We start from the raw sequence: 19,129 nt of genomic DNA on the forward strand, positions 1-19,129 counted from the left end.
TTACTACATCAGTGACAGATGTTTACATAATTACACAGTTGGATAACTTCATACTTATGAAATTGTATTTTGTCTGTACGTTGTAAACTGTTCATATCTTTTCGGAACCATTATGATACTATGAGAGCTTTGAATGATGTATTTGGTATGAGATCATGATTTTTAAGGTACGTTTGAGGTAGATGACACTATTGAAATGAGCAGAGCATATGTTTTAGGGTTTTGAAATTATTGCAGAAAGCTACGACGTTTTTCAGATTTGACTGAGGTGTTATGATGTTATTATTACGGCGACGATGTGTATTATGTTGTTGAGGTATGTTTATTATCAATGAGATGATGCTATATGAGGAATCTGATTATGCTACGTATGTTATGATGAAATATTGAAGTGTTGACGAATACGTATATGTATAATAAGGTAAGGGGTAATGTAAAGTGATTAGGGACTCTGACTTGTGGAAAAGGTTGTTGTAAACCAAGAATCGTACTTTAAGAGTTATGAAATGTGTGCATATGCGTGAATGTATCACAATGCTGGCGAAAATTTTTTGGACGCTGTTATATTTATAGGATTTTGTTTCTACAGATTTGTAACGCAAATTCTCGAACTGTGGAATTTTTATATGAGACTGTCACTGTGCCCGCATCTCGTGGTCATGCGGTAGCGTTCTCGCTTCCCACGCCCGAGTTCCCGGGTTCGATTCCCGGCGGGGTCAGGGATTTTCTCTGCCTCGTGATGGCTGGGTGTTGTGTGCTGTCCTTAGGTTAGTTAGGTTTAAGTAGTTCTAAGTTCTAGGGGACTTATGACCACAGCAGTTGAGTCCCATAGTGCTCAGAGCCATTTGAACCATTTTGAACTGTCACTGTAGCGGAAACTGGTGTCGTAAATATTTCGGTAAGAAAGTTAAGTGACCACCTGCACGTAATGCGTCGTGGGCACCCAGATGGGTGACAGCCGCCCGAGAAAAAACCCATTAGCGTGTGCCTTCCAGCGGCACAGGTAGAAAAAAAAGGGAGGCCATTATCCTCGCTATTGACATTCTCGTAAATACGGCACGCACAAACTTGAAAACATGATTACACTGTAGAGTTCTTAATTTATGATGTTTACTAAAACGATGAGAAACATTTCACGGCTATTGTCTTGCTAATTGAGAGAAATGCCATATGGCTTGCTTTATGTATGTGTTTACTCGTTTTGTTTAATATCTAGTTTCTAGCTGCACTGCAGCATTGGTTAAAATAAAATTTTATAGATGTACTAATATAAATATTTTCTGTCTACAGATCCAGTAAATAATAGTTTTGTGATGTACTTCCAAGAAAACGATGGCACATAAATAGACATTTCCCTTCACAGGACTTGCATAAATAATTTCTTTACGATTTGGTAACTTATCTGCTAGTGTAAGTTCTCGTGATGCATCACTCTAGTGTTAAGATGTGACATAGGTATTAGACATGGCCATTTTTAGTGTAATACTTTTTCTGCTTGAACTTTGTCATGTTTAGGTATAAGTTATGCTGTTTGCCAGGAATAGTGCTACTGAATTTTAGTTTGTGTTACTCTTCTAAGCCAGTTTTACTACTGATTTATTTTTCTTGTTTGCTGCTCATTGCCTTATATTAGTTGTAATTTATGCTGCTTGCTTCGCCATTTGTCTTTTTGATCATTGCTGTTTGTGTTAATTGTTTTGTGCTGCTGCATTGCCTCGTTCCTTAGTTTAGCATCTGAGCTCAGTAGATTTAAGTTAGCTTAAGAGGGGGTAGACTATATAAGAACCTAACTATGGAGAATAGGGAAAGAATGCTTTGAAAGTTATATGAAAACGATTTGGGCCTAAATGAGTATTGTACAATGAGCCATATTTATTTTGAAAGAAATATGGTTAGAATACAGAAAAGAGGTACAGATAGGACTTTTTGGGAATAATGATGAACGAAGGGAGATCTCCAAGAACAAAAAAAGGTTTTGTTCGCAAAATACTGCAGTACCAAAAGTTACACTGAAAACGAACCCTGTCCTTTCCATTGTGTTATCCCCCTATGTGTTTGTGTACCCTTGTGTATTTGTTTTCTTCCTGTCTCTGTGTACTGTTTCATAGAACTTTTTTCTCTTCTGATACTAAGTTACATTCACTATGATGAGGAATACTGTTATCCTCAAATACAATTGGCATTAATAATATGTTATTTACTTTGTAAAGATGTTTAGACATTATTTATTCTGTTTTGTGTTAATGCTCATGTGTGAAGTTGATGTTTCGAAAGTTATTCTGATCTTTTATGTGTGTACTCTTGTCATAATTCCTGTAACACTGACGTATATGTCTATTTTTATTCTTTTGTAAAGCCCATATTACTACAAATGTTATCTGTATTGTTATGTTCTTTAATGATGTATTTTGTACCTTTGTAATTGTATTCTTATGTTATAAAATTGTAATTGACACCAGTTCATCAAATTAAGTAACTTGTAAGTTACATTTCACTGCACACGTATCTGTTGGTCATAGTATATGGACAATATGTGAGAAGTAGGGACTGTTAGTGTTTGCACGTTGTGTTAATGATTCAGCAAGGGACTGGATAACAGCATTGCTGGTTCTAAGGACAATTCCAGAAACTTTGTGAGTGCACAAGTGGTGGTTTATGGACTTGCTATATTCTCCACAAGACTCTTCGATGATGATTGTGCACCTGCACAGTCGCAACAGATGGCTGCTGGCCGTCTCTACATGGACTACAGTGGGTCTGCATCTTTGATGACCCACCAATACCATTATTTCTACAAGGACTACAGTGGGTCTACACCTTTGCTGACTCACCAGTACCACTACTTCTACAAGGACTGCAGTGGGTCTGCTACTCTGGTGGCCCACCAATACCACCACCGTAATCTCTACCAGGACTACAGTGGGTCTACTCTGTGATGACCTACCTACCAATACTCTTCAAAACGTCGAATGACTCTGCTGTGGGTTTGCTCTGTTGTGGCCCATTACCTGTCAGCATGTCAAGAGTCAGCACTGTCTTTCCGTTGGAAGGACAACACTACTTCTTCAAGACTGCATGGAAATCCACTACTTCCATGTGCATTTTCTTTTACTGCTCAGACTTTGAGAAAAACACTGCAATATGATGAATGATCAGGACTATCTTTATGGACTGTGAGAAAATTTTAGCTTTTGACCAACATTGTATCAATAAGTGTGTGCATTTGATTTCTTTGTTATTGTAATTACGATTATGAAAAATTTTAACAAATATGTATTGCCCAGTGCCCAAACCAATTTGTAAAATTTTTTGTGGGGAGCATGGGGGCTATGTAAGTAGGCTGTTTAGGTTTTTTTATTGGTAACGCCACCTCTGTATGAAAATCACTGGCTGTGCTGTGTGCAGTCTGTGGCTGCTTTGCATTGTTGTAATACTCGCCATTGTAGTGTTAGGCAGCTGGCTGTTAACAGCGCGTAGCGTTGCACAGTTGGAGGTGAGCCGCCAGCAGTGGTGGATGTGGGGAGAGAGATGGCGGAGTTTTGAAATTTTTCGTGAACTGCTATATATATATATATATATATATATATATATATATATATATATATATATATATATATATGATGATATCAAGGTAAATACATTGTTTGTTTTCTATTAATATCTTTCATTTGCTAACTATCCCTATCAGTAGTTAGTGCCTTCCATAGTTTGAATCTTTTATTTAGCTGGCAGTAGTGGCGCTAGCTGTATTGCAGTAGGGGGAGTAACCAAGATTTTTGTGAGGTAAGTGATTTGTGAAAAGTACAGGTTAATGTTAGTCAGGGCCATTCTCTTGTAGAGATTATTGAAAGTCAGATTGCGTTGCGCTAAAAATATTGTGCATCAGTTTAAGCACAGTAGTGTACTATTATTATAGTGCATAAAAGACGCAGAAATGTAAGTCTGTATAAGAATTTGTAATAAAAAAGTTTTAAATCTCAATATTGCTGAACTATATTTTTTGCAATAGCTGACCCGTTTTGTAGCAAAGTACTGATGGTAGCGACATGAAATTTTCACAGCATGCCAAGTGTGAGATTCAACACATATAGAACAAGAATAATTAAAATACCGTGAGTTGTTTTGTTCTTATGTTCATTTATTTACAAAATTCTGTCAAAAATTGAGTGTTTGAAAAGAAAGATAACATGCTCCACAATACAATTTTAGTAATAATTCTATTTCAGTGTATCTAGAAAGGTGCATTCAATAATTACAGAAAATTGTAAGTTGGTACATTAAAAAGTTTCCAAGATAAGGGTCACAGAATTCGAGAATTCAACATTGGCGGCATAGGACACACAATGTCTCCTTAAGTGAGTTTGAACGTGGTGTTATAGTCGACGCACGAGCGGTGGGACACAGCATCTTCGAGGTAGTGATGAAGTGGATATTTTCCCATACGATCACTTCACGAGCGTACCTTGAATATCAGGAATCCGGTAAAACATCAAATCTTCGACACCACTGTGGCCGGAGAAAGATCCTGCTAGAACAGGATCAACAACGACTGAAGAGAATCGTTCAACGTATCAGAAGAGCAAACCCTACCGCAAATTACTGCAGATTTCAGTGTTGGGCCGTCACCAAGTGTCAGCGTGTGAAGCATTCAACGCAACATCATCAATAAGGGTTTTGGAGCTGAAGGCCCACTCGTGTACTCTTGATGGCTGGTTGACACAAAGCTTTACGCCCTGCGTGGGCCCGTCAATTCCGACATTGGACTGTTGATGACTGGAAACATATTGCGTGGTAGGACGAGTCTCGTTCCAAATTGTATCGAGTGGATGGACGTGTACGGGTATGGAGACAATATCATGAATCCATGGACCCTGCATGTCAGCAGGAGACTGTTCAAGCTGGTGGAGGCTCTGTAATGGTGTGGTGCGTGTGCAGTTGGAGTGATATGGGACCCCTGATACGTCTAGATACGACTCTAACAGGTGACACATACGTAAGGATCCTGTCTGATCATGTCCATTGAGCATTCCGACGCACTTGGGCAATTCCAGCAGGACAATGCGATACCCTACACTGCCGGAGTTGCTACATAGTGGCTCCAGGAACACTCTTCTGAGTTTAAACACTTTCGCTGGCCGTCAGACTCCCCAGACGTGAACATTATTGAACATATCCGGGATGCCTTGCAACATGCTGTTCAGAAGAGATCTCCACCCCCTCGTGCTCTTACAGATTTATGGACAGCCCTGCAGGATTCATGGTGTCAGTCCCTCCAAGACTACTTCAGACATTAGTCGAGTCCACGCATACGTCGTGTTGCGGCACTTATGCGCGCTCGCGGGGCCATACATGATGTTAGCCAGGTGTACCAGTTTCTTTGGCTCTTCGGTGTATATGTGGCCTATGCGACCTGGATTAACGGTTCTGTAAGAGGGCGCTGGAGAAAGGGGGGGGGGCGGAGAAAGGAAGGTTCCGAGAGTTCCGGAACCTTTACAGAAAATTGGGAATAGAGATTAACATAAATATCATTTCCGCCCTTTTTATTGCTGATGAAAACCACACATTGCGTGTTGTACCGCCATACAGCGAGACATTCAGAGGTGGTGGTCCAGATTGCTGTACACACTGGTACGTCTGATACCTAGTAGCATGTCCTCTTACATTGATGCATGCCTATATCCGTCGTGGCATTCTATCCACAAGTTCATCAAGGCACTGTTGGTCCAGATTGTTCCACTGCTCAACGGCGATTCGGAGTAGATCCCTCAGAGTGGTTGGTGGGTCACGTCGTCCATAAACAGCCCTTTTCAATCTATCCCAGGCATGTTCGATAGGGTTCAAGTCTGGAGAACATGCTGGCCACTCTAGTCGAGCGATATCGTTATCCTGCACAAGATGTGCATGATGGCGCGAACTGTCGCTCATGAAGTCGAATGCCTCGCCAGTGTGCTGCCGATATGGTTGCACTATCGGTCGGAAGATGGCGTTCACGTATCGTACAGCCGTTACGGCGCCTTCCACGACCACCAACGGCGTACGTCGGCACCACATAATGCCACCCCAAAATAGCGGGGAACCTCCACCTTGCTGCACTCGGTGGACAGTGTGTCTAAGGCGTTCAGCCTGACCCGGTTGCCTCCAAACACGTCTCCGACGATTGTCTGGTTGAAGGCATATGCGACACTCATTGGTGAAGAGAACGAGATGCCAATCCTGAGCTGTCCATTCTGCATATTGTTGGCCCCATCTGTACCGCGCTGCATGGTGTCGTGGTTGCAAAGGTGGACCTCGCCATGGACGTCGAGAGTGAAGTTGCGCATCATACAGCCTACTGCGCACAGTTTGAGTCGTAACACGACGACCTGCGGCTGCACGAAAATCATTATTCAACACGGTGGTGTTGCTGTCGGGATTCCTCCGAGCCATAATACGTAGGTTGCGGTCATCCACTGCAGTAGTAGCCGTTGGGTGGCCTGAGCGAGGCATGTCATCGACAGTTCCTGTCTCTCTGTATCCCCTCCATGTCCGAACACCACCACTTTGGTCACTCCGAGACACCTGGACACTTCCCTTGTTGAGAACCCTTCCTGGCAGAAAGTAACAATGCGGACGCGATCGAACCGCGGTATCAACCGTCTAGGCATGGTTGAACTACAGACAGCACAAGCCGTATACCTCCTTTCTGGTGGAATGATTGGAACTGATCAGCTGTCGGACCCCTCCGTCTAATAGGGGCTGCTTATGCATGGTTGTTTACATCTCTGGGCAGGTTTAGTGACATTCCTGAACAGCCAAAGAGACTGTGTCTGTGATACAATACCCACAGTCAACGTCTATCTTCAGGAGTTCTGGGAACCGGGTGGTGCAAAACTTTTTTTGATGTGTGTATTTCCATCAGTCATAGTGCCTTAGTATGCTATATTCGTATAACGGGTGAACCAGAACTCCAGCGTCCATCTTTCAGAAGTTGTTCAGGGGTACCTTCTGAGTATTGTAGAATAAGGGATGCACAATCTCTGGCGACTTGTTACAGAGTTATTGCGTTTCGTTTGGTTTCTTGTCGTATTTAGCTTTTTATCTGTATTGCACTGAAAACAATACATAACAAACGTAAATGTCGACAGTATGAGTTGTGTGTGTTGTTTGGAAACAAACTTGTTACACTCAGCCACAGTACTTGCTGCTGTCAAGACCTACTTTAATCTTCACCCTCAAGCTTGCATTCAGTACTGGACAGTCCTGGCTCGAGTTTGTTTTCCCAGCAGTTATTAACAGTCATACCCCGCAGTATGGATAGGATTACTAATGAAGAGCTGACCAATGTGCACTTCGTGTATGGGTTCATGGAACACAGTGGAAGAGCGACCCAACGACGCCTATGCTGAGCTGTTCCCGCTGTGCGACAACTGTATCACAACCACATCACACTCCTTTGCACCTAAGCTTCTATGAGAAACCGGATATGTTATAGATTTTGGTGATTAAATTTTAATTTTTATTTCATTGGTGTGATCGTATTTCCACCAAAACAAAGCTAACTGAATAAATCGCAACTACGATGGGCGTTTGAAAAGTCCGTGCAAAAATAAAAACTACTAAGGTGTTTGGGATAAACCTTTTTTTTCGACATAGTCTCCTTTTAGACTTATACACTTCGTCCAACGCTGTTCTAATCTGTTGATCCCTTATGAATAATAGAAATTGTCCAAGTCTGCAAAATAGCTATTAGTTTCTGCAATCACCTCCTCATTTGCATAAAATCTTTGTCCCACCAGCCATTTCTTCAAATTGGGGAACAAATAGTAGTCCGAGGGAGCCAAGTCTGGAGAACAGGGGGGATGTGAAACGAGTTGGAATCCTATTTCCAGTAATTTTGCGACCACAACTGCTGAGGTGTGCACTGGTGCATTGTTGTAATGGAAAAGTACTATTTGCAGTCCAATGGCCGGCGTTTTTCTTGCAGCTCGGTTTTCAAACGGTCCAATAACGATGAATAATATGCACCTGTAATAGTTTTATCCTTTTCCAGATAGTCGATGAAGATTATCCCTTGCGAATCCCAAAAGACAGTCGCCATAACCTTTTTGGCCGAAGGAATGGTCTTCGCCTTTTTTGGTGCAGATTGTCCGTTGGTAACCCATTGTTTAGATTGTTGTTTGATCTCAGGAGTATAGTAATGTATCCATGTTTCATCCACAGTGACGAAACGACGCTTAAAGTCCTGCGGATTCTTCCTGAACAGCTGCATACCCTCCTTGCAATACTTCACACGATTCCGTTTTTGGTCAAGCGTGAGCAGTCGTGGAAGCCATCTTGCGGATAGCTTTTTCATGTCCAAATGTTTATGCAAAATATTATGTACCTTTTCATTGGAGATGCCCACAGCACTAGCAATCTCACGCACCTTCTGTCATCATCACCATATCATGGATTTTATCAATGATTTCTGGTGTCGTAACCTCCACAGGGCGTCGAGAACGTTCAGCATCACTTGTGCCCATATAACCGCTCCGAAAATTTTGAAACCGCTTATAAACTGTTCTAATCGAAGGTGCACAGTCACCTTAATGTTTATCAAGCTTCTCTTTAGTCTCCTGACGCGTTTAGCCTTTCATAAAGTAATGTTTAATCACCGCACGAAATTCTTTTTCGTCCATTTTTTGACAATCACTCGACTCCCTTGATTCACACGAATGCCAAACACAAAGAAATGGACCAATATGGATGAAACTTGTTTTGCGTTCTATCCAAAGATGCTACTAACTAAACATGACCTCGATACGCGCCGGTGGTGCCATCTCTCGAACTTTGCACGGACTTTTCAAACTGCCCTCGTACATCACTGATGAGCGGTTTTGGAATTCCAGTTCACCCTGCAATTTTGCTATTTATGGAGCTCCCTTTTGGTGCTGACAGGATTCGCGAGTGGGGCATTCAGTTCTGCACTAACTTTTGCAGCTGTCGTCACAATCCTCTTTAATAACGGTCTGTCAGTCTCGCTCAACAGCAATATATATATTTCATTAAAATTACCCATATGGTTATAATAGAATTGTTTTGCATAATAACTTATAAATTAGTGTTGTTGCATTGGTTATTTATGTATGATATGTTGTATTCAGGGCCTGAAGAAGATGTAACAATATCAAAACTAGTCACCAATAAAAGCAACACCTGAATGCAGCTGGAGGAATTTCGTCATTTTTTAACATATATCATACTAGCTGACGTCCCAAATCGTCCATTTTAATTAAGGATACAAGAAGATCTTGTACTGGAACCCTATTTTGTGTTGACGTTCGTATACATACTGCCGTACCGGTTCAATACACATCGTGGAATTCTCATGTTATCTCACTATTGCGCACGAAGACTGTGGTCCTTAAACGAGGACAAATTACGAGGGTTCGGTGCTTCCGCCGACGGCGTCCCCTGAGTAAGCCGGCGCGGCGGCGTGACAGTCACTCGCTGACTCACGCCGCAGCCGATGTCCCGCCTGGCTTACATCACGACCACACGCAACTGCCTAGCTATCGTCCCAGGCCCCCTCATCCGCCGGACTCTGCCCTCCGCGCTTCCTCACTGCCGGACAGATCGACTCTGCTCCGTATTATTCATCCGCTTCCGGCACTTCTCTGCGAAAAACCCGTGCATCACTCCAGCTGCGACTGAACTGACTAGCAGATAGCGGGCTCGTTACGCCGAACAAAGAGACATCAACACACACACACACACACTGAGCCGGCCGAAGTGGCCGAGCGGTTCTAGGCGCTTCAGTCTGGAACCGCACGACCGCTACGGTCGCAGGTTCGAATCCTGCCTCGGGCATGGATGTGTGTGATGTCCTTAGGTTAGTTAGGTTTAAGTAGTTCTAAGTTCTAGGGGACTGATGACCTCAGGCGTTGAGTCCCATAGTGCTCAGACCCATTTTTGAACACACACACTGAAGTAACTACTGGTTGCCAATATTGTTTATGCTACGAAATGTGTCCCACGGAACTCAGGCATCCTTAAAACAGGATAAACGGTTCAAGACATTCAAACAAGATATTCGGCTTCTAGCAGTCCCGTCCTTATCATCAGCAACTCGCACCCACGGTTGGATAAATCCCACCTCAGGACTTTTCCGTGCAGTACAGTATTTATCTAGATGCATCCGTGTTGATCCCGCATGTTTTCTAATTTTTCGTCTATCCATCTTCCAAAGGTCATCGTCTCAGATTCCCGTTCGGGTGGACAATGGCTCAGATCTTGAGGGATCGCCTACGAGGGTCATTTAAAAAATTCTGAAGACTGTAAGACAGATTTTACGAAATACTTTACAAGCCTTCAATATAATCTTTCTTGCTTATGACAGTTTCGTAACGTTTTGGCAGCTTATGTATCGCGGATAGGGCACATTCATTGTTGAGCTGTCTTATTACTCAGGCCACCTCGCTGGATGCTTCTACATCTACATCTACATGGATACTCTGCAAATCACATTTAAGTGCCTGGCAGAGGGTTTATCAAACCACCTTCACAATTCTCTATTACTCCAATCTCTTATAGCGCGCGGAAAGAATGAACACCTTTATCCTTCCGTACGAGCTCTGATTTCCCTTATTTTATCGTCGTGATCGTTCCTCCATATGTAGGTCGGTGTCAACAATATATTTTCGCATTCGGAGGAGAAAGTTGGTGATTGGAACTTCGTGAGAAGATTCCGTCGGAACGAAAAACGCCTTTCTTTTAATGATGTCCAGCTCTAATTCTGTATCATTTCTGTGACACTCTCTCCCATATTTCGCGATAATACAAAACTTGCTGCCCTTCTTTGAACTTTTTCGACGTACTCCGTCAGTCCTATCTGGTAAGGATCCCACACCGCGCAGCAGTATTCTAAAAGAGAAAGGACAAGCGTAGTGTAGGCAGTCTCCTTAGTAGGCCTGCTGCATTTTCTAAGTATCCTGTCAATAAAACGCAGTCTTTGGTTAGCCTTTCCCACAACATTTTCTGTGTGTTCCTTCCAATTTAAGTTGTTCGTAATTGTAATACCTAGGTATTTAGTTGAATTTACGGCTTTTAGATTAGACTGATTTATCGTGTAACCGAAGTTTGAGTTCCTTTCAGCACTCATGTGGATGACCTCACACTTTTCGTTATTTAGGATCAACTGCCACTTTTCGCACCATTCAGATATCTCTCAACAGTTGTATCAAAATGCTTTCCACGGAGTTGTTCCTTTAATTTGGGAAACGAATTAAAGTCTGGTGAGCTCACATCAGGCTGTATGGTGGGTGCGGAAGTATTTCCCATCCATATTTGTCCAACGTCTCTCTCACTGAAAAGGCAATATGCGGTCTTGCATCATCATGCAAAATGAGGACACCAGCTGCAAGAATGCCAGGCCTTCTTTGACAAATGTTCGGGCGCAAAACATTTTGCTGAAACACCTTGTAGCCTAATATGCATCTGTTACAGAGGTTCCCTGGGGCAGTTTATTTGTAGCTATGACTCCATTCGTGTCATACGCAAAAATCATTATCAGTTTTACATTTGACTGTTAGCGGCGGGGCCGGCCGGAGTGGCCGAGCGGTTCTGGGCGCTACAGTCTGGAACCGCGCGACCGCTAAGGTCGCAGGTTCGAATCCTGTCTCGGGCATGGATGTGTGTGATGTTCTTAGGTTAGTTAGGTTTAAGTAGTCCTAAGTTCTAGGGGACTGATGACCTCAGAAGTTAAGTCCCATAGTGCTCAGAGCCATTTGAACCATCTTTTTGTTAGCGGCGGAATTTTTTCGGGCGTGGAGAGTCGGAACGTTTCCATTGTGACGACTGAGACTTCACTTATTGCTCAAAATCACGTATCCAGGTTTCACCAAGTGTAATAATCTTTTTCAGAAATTTCTCCTTCCCAGTGATAACGTTGAAGCAATTCTTCTGCTATTCTTTTGTTCAAAATGGTTCAAATGTCTCTGAGCACTATGGGACTTAACTTCTGAGGTCATCAGTCCCATAGACTTAGAACTACTTAAACCTAATTAACCTAAGGACATCACACACATCCATGCCCGAGGCAGGATTCGAACCTGCGACCGTAGCAGTCGGGCGGCTCCGGACTGAAGCGCTTAGAACCGCTCGGTATTCTTTTGTGACCTGTTTTTCGTTCTTCACTCAGATCATATAGAACCCATCCGGCAGCAACTTTGCTGTTATTTACCTTTTCTGTTGTGATTCCGTGAACTAAATTTCCTCACGTTTTTCGTCTACCTTCTCTCAAAAAGTGATTAACGATTACCTGAGAGATGTTGTCTGTTCCAGTTGATGGCCTTCTGCTTCTTCGGTTATCCTCAGTGCTTGCCCGACCTTCATGGAAACGAGCAGACCACTGTGATACTGTGCTATGATCCACCACACTATTCCCTCACCTCTTTCTCAAAGCGCTGTAAATTTCCGTTGGGTTCTTCCACGCTGGGATTCGATTTTGATGCAGGTCACTATGTGTAATCTGGCCTGTCTCAGTTTCAGCTTCCATTTCAAAACTAAATTATTCACGACACAGCCACGCGATCAATAAACACATTTACTACTGGCACAAGTAAAGCTGTGGGGACCGGGCGTGAGTCGTGCTTCGGTAGCTCAGATGGTAGAGCACTTGCCCGCGAAAGGCAAAGGTCCCGGGTTCGAGTCTCGGTCGGACACACAGTTTTAATCTCCCAGGAAGTTTCATATCAGCGCACACTCCGCTGCAGAGTGAAAATCTCATTCTGGAAATATTTACTACCGTCACGCCTAAAGTCTCGCTCTCAGCCGACATGAATTTCAACTTGATCACGCCACAATAAAGGTCGCGCATGCGCAGTGTGCAGGACTTTTGAAACGATCCTCGTAGATTTACGTTTTCCATACTTTCCATAAACAGCTTGAGATAAATACCGGGACGGTTCATTTGAAAAGGAGAGTGCCGATTTTATTTCTTATCCTTCCCCAATTAGAGCTGGTGCGAGCCGCTAATGACCGTGACGTGGACTGGACGTCACACCCTAATCTTCGATAACTGATTGGGAAGCAGACCTCAACACGATTAGGGGAGACAACACAGTGCCTTATCCGAAAATTACCTTGAACAATTAATCATAGAACCGACTCGTGAAGATTACATCTTAGACATCCTGATGACAAACAGACCTGAAATTTTTGACTCAGCGTAGAATACTGAATTGTAACACAACAGCACAGTACTTATGAGTTTTTCGCATAATTAATTCTGTAACCGTAATGTAACTGTCATGCAATTTCTATCATATGTACCTTTTATTATTTTATTAATGTTGTCATATAATTAAATCTCAAAGAATTCATTCAAACGAACCAATTAAAAACAATATTGTAATTATGACGTAGTAAAAACACTGGCCTAGTCAGGGAAGTTTGCTATTGTGTAGAGACGAAGAAAACGGTTGAAGTACACTATGTGACCAAAAGTATCCGGACACCGGGCTGAAACTGACTTACAAGTTCGTGGCGCACTCCATCGGTAATGCTGGAATTCAATATGGTGTTGGTCCACCCTTAGCTCTGATGACAGCTTCCTCTCTCGCAGGCATACGTTCAATCAGGTGCTGGAAGGTTTCTTGGGGAATGGAAGCCCATTCTTCATGGAGTGCTGCACTGAGGAGAGGTATCGATGTCGGTTTGTGAGGCCTTCCACGAAGTCGGCGTTCCAAAACATCCCAAAGGTGTTCTACAAGATTCAGGTCAGGACTATGTGCAGGCCAGTCCATTACAGAGACGTTATTGTCGTGTATCCACTCCGCCACAAGCCGTGCATTATGAACAGGTGCTCGATCGTGTTGAAAGATGGAATCATCGTCCCCAAATTGCTCTTCAACTGAGGGAAGCAAGAAGGTGCTTAAAACATCAATGTACGCCTGTGCTGTGATAGTGCTACACAAAGCAACAAGGGGTGCAAGTCCCTGCCATGAAAAAGACGACCACACCATAACACCACCGCCTCCGAATGTTACTGTTGGCACTACACACGCTGGCAGATGACGATCACCGGGAATTCGTCATACCCACACCCTGCCATCGGATCGCCACGTTCTGTACCGTGATTCGTCACTCGACACAACGTTTTTCCACTGTTCAATCGTCCAATTTTCACGCTCCTTACACCAAGAGAGGCGGCGTTTGGTATTTACCCGCGCGATGTGTGGCTTATGAGCACCCGGTCGACCATGAAATCCAAGTTTTCTCACCTCCCACCTAACTGTCATAGCACTTGCAGTGGATCCTGATGCGGTTTGGAATTTCTGTGTGATGGTCTGGATAGTTGTCTGCCTATTACACATTACGACCCTCTTCAACTGTCGGAGGTCTCTGTCAGTCAACAGACGAGGTCGGCCTGTATGCTTTTGTGCTGTACGTGTCCCTTCACGTTTCCACTTCACTATCACATCGGAAACAGTGGACCTAGGGATGTTTAGGAGTGTGGAAATCTCGCGTACAGACGTATCACAAGTAACACCCAATCACCTGACCACGTTCGAAGTCCGCGAGTTCCGCGGAACGCCCCATTCTGCTCTCTCACGATGTCCAATGACTACTAAGGTCGCTGATATGGAGTACCTGGCAGTAGGTGGCAGAACAGTGCACCTAATATGAAAAACGTAAGCTTTCTGGAGGGTGTCCGGATACTTTTGATCACATAGTGTAAGTAGTATTGTCGCTGGGCGCGATGAAAGGAATAAATTGTAAGATTCTTAATACATCGTCAGGCATAGTATGTGGTTGTAAATGGGCACAGTACATTGTCTCAAGAGAAATTAATATTCAGGAAGACTACTGTGGGCACAAACTTGTTACATGGAGCGACAATAATGAAGAGCATGTTGCCACACATTGCCGACGAATAATGCCTTACATAGCACCTGCTGCAACTCTTCGGAGTAAGATTCGACCACTTTCATCTTTAAATTGTACAAGGCAAGCCATCGTTGTAGTTTTTCTTAACTGAATAACGAAGTGTTTAGTGCAATAACTGTTATAGTGTAAATGAAAATTACGTGAATCATTTACCTAACAGTGTCCTATACTGTTACTATTATTGATTCCGAGAATACCACCACTGAAAGACTAGGAAAATATTAAAAGTGATAAGGTTATTTAATCTCGTTAATTAAGATAAAGAAATGCGGTGTAAAAAACTAAGACCTGTCCAAAACTGTCATTTAACAGCAGTGAACATTGTTGCTTGGTAGAACAACTAGTTAAAGAAAAATATCTAAAAGTAAAATAGTAAAAGCATAATTTAAATGAATATTGACAACATATTACTTCGGAATAGTACATTTCATGTTTTATCTTGTGCATTGCAAACTGTGCTCATATTGGCAAATTACATAACAGCGTAACGTAAAATTAGTTATTCTTCGCTAAATGATAAATTATGAACTTTCCAGATATAACGTACTACAGTAGAAAACAAGTATTTATAAACACTTGCATTTCTAAAATCAGTAACAGCATCACAGTGCGCAAAGCAAAGCTATCCATTACGCGAACTGTTTCGCAAACAATTAAATTTTATATCCGTGTGTTCAGTGCAAATTATTCTCCTGGTTTTCTGATTAATTTTAATTCATGATATTAACTGTCTTTTTATATCTGAGCTCGTGTCACTGTCTTTGGTTCCCCTCCTGTCTGATTAAAATTGAATGATTAGTTCGTAATTATGGTTTATAAACAATTCATAATCACACAGTAATTTTTGCTCGCGCCGTTCTTAAGTAATTTGCAATTTAAAATTATAACAGTTTATTTATTTCAAATTTCATTAACTCTTTCTTTTTTTTAATTTTTTTGTCAACTTTTTTTCGATCGTAGTCGCAAAAGTAGATGCGCGATAACGATTCGGTTGTAACTGTACCTCTACTTTTCCGGCTTTTCATTATTCTTCAGAATAGATGCCTTTCCCAAACAACATTCAAAAATCCCAGTTAATAGGAAGTGTAGGTCCATTAATCATTGATCATAAGATCGTTACAGCTTCACTAAATACGGTTGTAAATTGGAATACAAAGAAAGGAGAGTTTTCTGTTTAGCAAGAGCAACAAGAAACAGATTTCATATTACCTGAGAGGTCAACATGAAAATTTCATCTCCAGCACTGACAATTTTAAGTATCAATAGACAAAGTTCGACACCGTTGTACAACACGCTTTCGACAGGTATGTGCCGAGCTAAGTTGTGAGGGATGAAAAAGACTCGCCGTGGTTGGAAAACTGTGTTAGAAAGCTGCTGCGAAAGCAAAGAGAGCTTCTCTGTATATGTAATCGCAGCCAAAGCCTCACAAACAAACAAAAACTAAACTAAGTCAAAATTAACGTAAGGAGAGCCATGCGCGAAGTGTTCAAGGAATTAGAAAATAAAATTCTCTCTACCGATTTGACGGTAATTCCTAAGAAGTTTTGGTCTCATCTTAAATCAGTAAACGGATCAAAGTCATTTATCCAAACACACTCTGACCACAATGGCACTGAAACTGTGGGTGACATAGAAAACGCCGAAATACTAAACGTCTTTTCCAAAACTGTTTCACTGAAAAAGACCGCACTGTTGAACTTCCTTTAAACCGTCCCAGGAACAACAGAATGGCTAACAAAACAATTGACCATAGGATAGAAAAGTAACTGAAACTGCTCAACGAAGGAAAGGTCACTGGACGAATACGATTCTAAGAGTAGGCGAAAGAACTTTCCTCATCTTCTATCAGCAGTGTACCGTTGATCTCTGGAGGAGCCAAGCGTTCCTAATGTTTGGAAAAAAACGCAGATTTCTCCCGTTTTCAACAAGGGTCACGAAGAGACGTACAAAACTGTAAGCGTATATCTCTGACGTCGGTCTGCTCTAGAATTCTGGAACATTCTTTATGTTCGCGTAATATGACATTTCAGAGAGCGAAAATCTCCTCTGCAGGAATCAACATGGCTTTCGAAAACAACGTCGTGTGAAACCCAATCCGCTCTGTACGTCTACGAGAAACAAAAAGCAATAAATACAGGCACCCACGTTGACGTCGTGTTCCTTGACTTCCGTAAGGCATTCGATACAGTTCCGCACGGCCGCCTAATCAACAAAATATGAGCGCACGAAGTATCTGACCATCTGTGTGGTTATCCTGAAGAGTTTCAAGCAAACAAAACACAGCATATCATTCTCAACGGTGAGAAGTCTTCAGACGTAAAAGTAAAGTCCGGGCATACCGCAAGGGCTTCTTAAAGCGCCATCATTTTTCACAATATACGAGGGCTATTCGGAAAATAAGGAACGATAGGTCGCGAAATGGAAACCACAGTGAAAATCAAAACTGTTTTATTTGCAACAGTTAGCTACAACTTCCAGCCACTTATCTCCATAGTCGCCGATCCGACTTACAAGGGGAGGCCGCCAATTGTGAAATTCAGATTCGATTCATACTGCGCATAATAAAAGCTCATGGCCAGAAGTGTAATGTGGCAAAACACCAAGATGCATTTCTCAGCCGTTGTCGAGAAAATCGACAGTTAAAAGAAACCGTTGCGGTGAAATACTGTCTACGATTATAAATTTACTACAGCGTCGTGGCGCAGCGGTAAGCGCTCGGGTTCTATATATATATGAATTACAAAAAACTAATAATAAAAATGAATTGCATGGCGCGAGACTCGATCCCGCGACCTTCATATAAACTATTAATGAATTGTTTATGCATGTTGCTGAAGGCGGATCGCTCTCCAATTGTACCGCCTCCATTTTTCCGTTTTTTTAACAGGGTGTACCAAAGCTCTCCCGTCCGCACTGATTTTCGACGATGTTATAAGTTGCGCTAGGGACCGCATCTACCTTCTTTCGAAGTTAGCAGGCAACTACGCTGTTATGCGGCGGCTCGTTTCGGCCCATTCAACATCTGTCCTTCAAGTGTAACGAGCGAGTAACGGAGTTTATATTTCATACCTGCCACAGCAAATTTGTGTTCGTGGGGTCTCTATTCTAATTCGAACGTTTCACTTACGCTATACGTATTCGTTTCGGAATACCGTTTCTACGTCTTCCGTTAACTATACGTGGTTAGCATTATGAAGACAATTAATAACATTTGTGAAATACAACTTTGTTTGCGGAAAACATAATGATATTCGAAGTCGCCAGTTTTTTCACGACAAACTACTTTCAACAACTTATTATATGCATAATTGTTGCAACTGATTGCCGAGAATTATATATGTATATATATTTGAACTACAAAAAACAAATACTAAGAAAAAGGTTGCATGACGAGAGATTCGATCCGGCGACCTTCAGATTACAAACCCGAGCGCTTACCACTGCGCCACGACGCTGTAGAAAATTATTAATCGTAGGGAGTATTTCACCGCAACAGTTTCTTTTAACTGTCGATTTTCTCGACAACGGCTGAGAAGTGCATCTTGGTTCTTTGACACATTACACCTCTGGCCATGAGCTTTTATTATGCGCAATATGAATCGAATCTGAATTTCACAATTGGCGGCCTCCCCTTGTTAGACGTTTGTCGTAGCGTTGCACCAACTTTCCAATACCCTCGTTATAGAAGGCAGTCGCCAGTGCTTTCCGCCAATTCTCTACGCTGGCCTACAGCTCGTTGTCTGTGCCAAAATGTTGTCTTCATAGCCAGCGGTTTATTTTAGCAGATATGAAACTTAGAGGGAGACAATTACGGGCTGTATTGTGGGTAATCAAACATTTCAAATTGAAAAAGATGCAGGAGCATCTTCATTGCCCCTGCAGCATGCGGCTGAGAATTGTCTTGAAGAAGAAAACGCACGACAGTTATGTAATTTTGGCTGCATAGCTTCAGGCGAAATTTCTCACCAGGCCCTCGTACTTGGCGGGAGACACTATTGTTCTTGGTATATTTATGTGCTCCCTGTGTTCTCAGAACTGAGAAGAACGGCGTAACGCGATCGACGGGCATGCTAGAGACACTGCCACACACACCTGTGCAAAACTTCATCGGATTTTCACTGTGGTTTCCATTTTGCGATTGACAGTTACTAACTTTCCGAATAAACCTCGTATATAAATAACTTAGTAGATCAGAATAAGATTTTCACTCTGCAGCGGAGTG

Source organism: Schistocerca nitens, chromosome 7 (genome assembly GCF_023898315.1).
Source record: "Schistocerca nitens isolate TAMUIC-IGC-003100 chromosome 7, iqSchNite1.1, whole genome shotgun sequence".
Taxonomy (NCBI): Eukaryota; Metazoa; Arthropoda; class Insecta; order Orthoptera; family Acrididae; genus Schistocerca; species Schistocerca nitens.